Below are 7,096 nucleotides of genomic sequence, written 5' to 3'. Positions count from 1 at the left end.
AAAGGATCGATACAACAAGAAGAGCTAATGATCCTAAACATATATGGACCCAACACAGGAGCACCCAGATACATAAGGCAAGTTCTTAATGACTTACAAAAGGACTTAGACTCCCACACAATAATAGTGGGAGACTTTAACACTCCACTGTCAATACTAGACAGATCAACCAGACAGAAAATCAACAAGGATATCCAGGGCTTGAACTCAGACCTGGAGCAAGCAAACCTGGTGGACATTTACAGAACTCTCCACCCCAAATCCACAGAATACACATTCTTCTCAGCACCACATCACACCTACTCTAAAATTGACCACATAATTGGAAGTTAAAGCACCGCTCAACAAATACAAAACAACTGAAATCATAACAAACAGCCTCTCAGACCATAGTGCAATCAAGTTAGAACTCAGAATTCAGAAACCCACCCAGAACCGCACAGCTTCATGGAAACTGAACAACTGGCTCTTGAATGTTGACTGGGTAAACAACGAAATGAAGGCAGAAATAAAGAAGTTCTTCGAAACCAATGAGAACGAAGACACAATGTGCCAGAACCTCTGGGACACATTTAAAGCAGTCTCTAGAGGAAAGTATATAGCAATAAGTGCCCATATGAGGAGAATGGAGAGATCCAAAATTGACACCCTATTGTCAAAATTGAAAGAGCTAGAGGAGCAAGATCAAAAAAACTCAAAACCCAGCAGAAGACAAGAAATTACTAAGATCAGAGCTGAGCTGAAGGAGATTGAGACACGAAAAACCCTTCAAAAAATTAATAAATCCAAGAGCTGGTTTTTTGAAAAGATCAACAAAATAGACAGACCACTAGCCAGATTGATTAAAAAGAAAAGAGAGAACCACCAAATAGATGCAAAAAAATGATAAAGGGGAAATCACCACAGATTCCGCAGAAATTCAAACCATCATCAGGGAATATTACAAACAACTATATGCGCATAAACTAGTAAACCTGGAAGAAATGGATAAATTCCTGGACTCCTGTGTTCTCCCAAGCCTAAACCAGGAGGAAGCTGAAACTATGAATAGACCAATAACAAGGTGTGAAGTCGAGGCAGCAATTAAGAGCCTACCTCACAAAAAAAACCCAGGTCCAGATGGGTTCACAGCCGAATTCTACCAGACACACAAGGAGGAGCTGGTACCATTCCTTCTAAAACTATTTCAAACAATCCAAAAAGAGGGAATCCTTCCCAAATCATTTTATGAGACCAACATCATCCTGATACCAAAACCCGGCAGAGACCCAACGAGAAAAGAAAACTTCAGGCCAATATCCATGATGAACATAGATGCAAAAATCTTTAATAAAATATTGGCAAGCCGATTGCAACAGCAAATCAAAAAACTTATTCATCATGATCAAGTAGGATTCATCCCGGGGATGCAAGGCTGGTTCAACATACGCAAGTCTATCAACGTAATTCACCACATAAACAGAACCAAAAACAAAAACCACATGATTATCTCAATTGATGCAGAGAAGGCATTTGACAAAATTCAACAGCCCTTTATGCTAAAACCCCTCAATAAACTCGGTATCGATGGAACGTATCTCAAAGTAATAAAAGCTATTTATGACAAACCAACAGCCAATATCATACTGAATGGGCAAAAACTGGAAGCATTCCCTTTGAAATCCGGCACTAGACAAGGATGCCCTCTCTCACCACTCCTATTCAATATAGTACTGGAAGTTCTAGCCACAGCAATCAGACAAGAAAAAGAAATAAAGGGTATTCAAATAGGAACGGTGGAAGCCAAATTGTCTCTATTTGCAGACGACATGATATTATACCTAGAAGACCCCATCGCCTCAGCCTAAAAACTCCTGAAACTGATAAACAAGTTCAGCAAAGTCTCAGGATATAAAATCAATGTGCAAAAATCACAAGCATTTGTCTACACCAATAACAGACTTAAAGAAAGCCAAATCAAGAGCGAATTGCCATTCGCAATTGCTACAAAAAGAATAAAATACCTTGGAATACAACTCACAAGGAACGTAAGGGACCTCTTCAAGGAGAACTACAAACCACTGCTCAACAAAATCAGAGAGGACACAAACAGATGGAGAAACATTCCATGTTCATGGTTAGGAAGAATTAATATCGTGAAAATGGCTATACTGCCCAAAGTAATTTACAGAATCAATGCTATCCCCATCAAGCTACCATTGACTTTCTTCACAGAACTGGAAAAAACCACCATGAACTTCATATGGAACCAAAAGAGAGCCCGCATAGCCAAGTCAATTCTAAGCAAAAAGAACACAGCGGGGGGCATCACACTACCGGATTTCAAACTATACTACAAAGCTACAGTAATCAAAACAGCATGGTACTGGTACCAAAACAGAGGCACCGGAGGCAACACAACATACATACAACTATACAATCTTTGATAAACCTGACAAAAACAAGCAATGGGGCAAGGATTCCATGTTTAACAAATGGTGTTGGGAAAACTGGCTAGCCATGTGCAGAAAGCAGAAACTGGACCCCTTCCTGACACCTTACACTAAAATTAACTCCATATGGATTAAAGACTTAAACATAAGACCTGGCACCATAAAAACCCTAGAAGGAAATCTAGGCAAAACTATCCAGGACATAGGAGTAGGCAAGGACTTCATGAACAAAACACCAAAAGCATTGGCAACAAAAGCCAAAATAGACAAATGGGACCTAATGAAACTCCACAGCTTCTGCACGGCAAAAGAAACAGTCACTAGAGTGGATCGGCAACCAACAGAATGGGAAAAAATTTTCGCAGTCTACCCATCTGACAAAGGGCTGATATCCAGAATTTACAAAGAACTCAAACAGATTTACAGGAAAAAAACAAACCCATTCAAAAGTGGGCAAAGGATATGAACAGATATTTTAAGAAAGAAGACATACATGAGGCCAACAATCATATGAAAAGATGCTCATCGTCACTGGTCATCAGAGAGATGCAAATCAAAACCACATTGAGATACCATCTCACGCCAGTTAGAATGGCAATCATTAAAAAATCTGGAGACAACAGATGCTGGAGAGGATGTGGAGAAAAAGGAACACTTTTACACTGTTGGTGGGAGTGTAAATTAGTTCAACCATTGTGGAAGACAGTGTGGCGATTCCTCAAGGCCTTAGAAATAGAAATTCCATTTGACCCAGCAATCCCATTACTGGGTATATATCCAAAAGACTATAAATCGTTCTACTATAAGGACACATATACACGAATGTTCATTGCAGCACTGTTTACAATAGCAAAGACCTGGAATCAACCCAAATGCCCATTGATAATAGACTGGATTGGAAAAATGTGGCACATATACACCATGGAATATTATGCAGCAATCAGAAATGATGAGTTCGTGTCGTTTGTAGGGACATGGATGAATCTGGAGAACATCATCCTCAGCAAACTGACACAAGAACAGAAAATGAAACACCGCATATTCTCACTCATAGGTGGGTGATGAAAAATGAGAACACATGGACACAGAAAGGGGAGTACTAAACACTGGGGTCTATTGGGGGGAAAAGGGGAGGGCCAGTGGGAGGGGGAGGTGGGGAGGGATACCCTGGGGAGAAATGCCAAATGTGGGTGAAGGGGAGAAGAAAAGCAAAGCACACTGCCATGTGTGTACCTACGCAACTGTCTTGCATGCTCTGCTCATGTACCCCAAAACCTAAAATCCAATAAAAAATTAAAAAAAAAAAAAAACCTAACACTTCATTTGACAAACTGATATTATAGTGCCTCAAATAATGAAGAAATATGGTCTAATGAGATAATGACTAATAAGTTTGATGAAGTCAAATATGATTTTAATTTTTTTATTTTATTAAATGTAATTCTGTGGTCAATAAGCAGATTACATTTATAAAGAAAAACCACTTCAAATTATATGTAATCCTATGAGATTATACCTAATCAGATCTTCTAATTTGGGTATATTTTAAATAGCTAAAAAAATCCCCTGAAGATCACGAGAAGTATTTAACTAAAATCTGGCACGACCAGCGACATATTACCATTTAATTAAACTGTTGTCCAGAAAAAAACATATTAACTATTTGTTCAGAAAAAAGGTAGGAAAAAAATGTATAAATTGCTTCTTTTGAAAAACTATGGGAGAAAAATAAAATGTGTGGTGGCGTAGAAGTTGGAATAAGAAGACAAACACAGCATTTGGCATACAGAAGATATGAAATAAGATGGCTGAACCAATTAGTTTATTGGTTCTTGTGTTTTACATTTTATAAAACACATAAAATTGGTAGCTAGAGTACATGCTTTCATTCAAGAAATACAGCTTGACCACTTTTGATGCACTGTATAGGACTCTAGAGAAAAGACCTAAATTAGAAATAGTGTTAACATTTTAGTGGGGAAGACTGACCTGTAAACCAAAAAAGGGTGAACTTTTACAAGGTGAGCATTTGCTTTTGTTTGCTTTTAGATGAAGTTGTTGGAAGTGTAAATTTGCAACAGTATTTCTAGGATACCACTGAAATAAAATTATAGTATGGACACACACACACACACACACACACACACACACACACAGGGAGGTCAGAAAGAAATTCATATTAAAGATTATACTAATTATACTATCAATACATACATATTCAGTGCAAGAATTGTCAAGACATGAAATTAAGATGTAAGCTTGCTGAGGCCAGTGATGCTGAAGGGAGGCCTGACAGACAATTTCTCAACTATCCAAATAGATTTTTTTATGCCTTCTAAAGGCGAGTTCATGGGTGAGGAGTAAAGAAACAAATAAATTTTTAAAAAGCACCATGAAATTTCGTCAGCAAAGGGGTTAAAAAAATGGGACTCAAATATCAAAATTAAATTATTAGTAAATTGAATTCAGTATTACATATTGAAAGGGTTTTTTAGTGCTTAAAAAACCTCATATAGGATTGGTTATAGGTCAGAATACAAGGATGCTACAAAATGAAAAATATATCAAAACACTGATATTAAGGGAAAAATAAACAATATAATCATCTGAGTAGATGAAGAAAAAAATTATAAAAGTTAGCATCAAATTTTTGATAAAAATTCTAAACAAACTAGGAATAAAAAAATTTTCTCTACTTAAGGAAGATTACCCACCAAAATTCTACAGCAAAAGCATTGTTGTTTGAAACATTTAAACAATGTCTTTTAAAATCATGACAAGATAAGGATGCCTGCTATTACCATTTCTAATAAACATTGTTCTGGAAGTACTCAGCAGAAAAATAAGGTAGATACTATAAATAAAAATCTGTAAAGATTAGAGAGAAACAGCTGTCTTTTTCCACACGTACTTTATGAATGTTAACACATAGAATATAAAAGATCACTTCAAAATTATTATAATCGATGTAAAATTTTAGCAGGTGTGCTGTTTTTAAGAGTAAGAGATGACAATTTTCTATAAAACCACAAATAACAATTAGAAAATAAATATTTAGCTATAAAACTTAAGAATGTTATATATATTATGTGTAAGAACTTTATGGAGAAAATGCAAAATGTTATTGAAGGATTTAAATGAAATCATTAAATAAATACATGAATTTGCCGGATTCATGATGATAAAGATACCATTTCTCTCTAGTATAATTTATAAATTAAGTGAAATTAAAATCAAAATGTCAGCTGGGTGCCATGACACATGCTTATAATCACAGAACTTTGGGAGGTCAAAGTGGGTGGATCACCTGAGGTCAGGAGTTCAAGACAAGCCTCACCAATATTGCAAACCCTGTTTCTACAAAATTAGCCGGGTATGGTGGTAGGCACCTATAATCCCAACTACTCGGGAGGCTGAGGCAAGAGAATCACTTGAACCTGGGAAGTGGAGGTTACAGTGAGCCAAGATCGTTCCATTGCACTCCAGCCTGGGCAACAAGAGTGAAATTCCATCTCAAACAAACAAACAAATAAATAAATAGAAACTCTGTCTCAAATAAATAAAATAAAAATAAATAAATAAAAATGTTAACACCCACTTTCTAAGTAAAGTTAATCCCGAACATTATATGAGAGAACAAAGAAACATTAAGAACAAAGGCAATTTGTTTAGGAGTTAATGGAAAACAGCAAAGTTGACTACACAAGAAATGATCCTATAATACGAGGGCGAAAAGTAATATTATAAGCAACTAGACAAATATCCTGGAAAAATAGTTGTTGTTTTTTTTTTCTTCAACTCTCACATAGTGAGAAAAGTTCTGGCCAAAACATTTGCGGTTTAGAAAGTCATGTTTTAGATAAGATGATGTTAAAAAAAAAAATGCCTGATAAGTCTACTATTGGAAACGTTGAGAATTGCTTAAAGAAACAGGAAAACATTTGAAATGTAAATGGTCTCATTTTCCGGGATGATTTGGTAGGAAAAAATGATTTGTTTTGTGTTTTCATCTCCTTATACCTCACTCTTCTTTCCAATTATTTGCAAATTTCAAATTTGACCAGAACATTGCAGGGAAAAAAGGCCACACCAGGTGTCTACAAGCACATAAAGCCAAAGACAGAGGCACTTTTTCAGATAATTCTAAGCTAAAGAAGTGCACTTTTAGTTAATTACCCAGAACACTGCCTCTGTTCCATGCTGTTGAATATGGAGACAATCCCTTCTCCAACTTTTATATACATCCACAGAAACACACACAAAAATTGAGATAATATTTAAATAAGATCTAATAAAAAACTACAATGAATCACATATGCTTCTAAATTTATTTTCTCTTCAAATGAATTTCTGCTTGATCTGGATGAATGTGAAAATGCAATTATATAAATTTGGTAACTTCTTTCAACTTAGATAAGATTTGAAAAATTATTTTGTTGAAGGGTATTTAATGGTATTCATTCTTTTATATTCATTTTTATATTTTGTCTCACCTTAGGATTTGTTTCATAGTCCAAAAGAGGTTCAGTGGTTTTAGAAATGACACCATTATGTGAATCCAAAGTGAAGTAGGCAGTGGCATTAATTGAAGAATTTAATATCAAAAACTGCAACACACACATAAACTTGGTTAGTACATTATTGAGTAAGCATGAATTCTGAAC

This window comes from Callithrix jacchus, chromosome 11 (assembly GCF_049354715.1).
Source record: "Callithrix jacchus isolate 240 chromosome 11, calJac240_pri, whole genome shotgun sequence".
Classification (NCBI taxonomy): domain Eukaryota; kingdom Metazoa; phylum Chordata; class Mammalia; order Primates; family Cebidae; genus Callithrix; species Callithrix jacchus.
The sequence above is the reverse complement of the archived record's forward strand: the minus strand, read 5'-3'. Positions refer to the sequence as shown.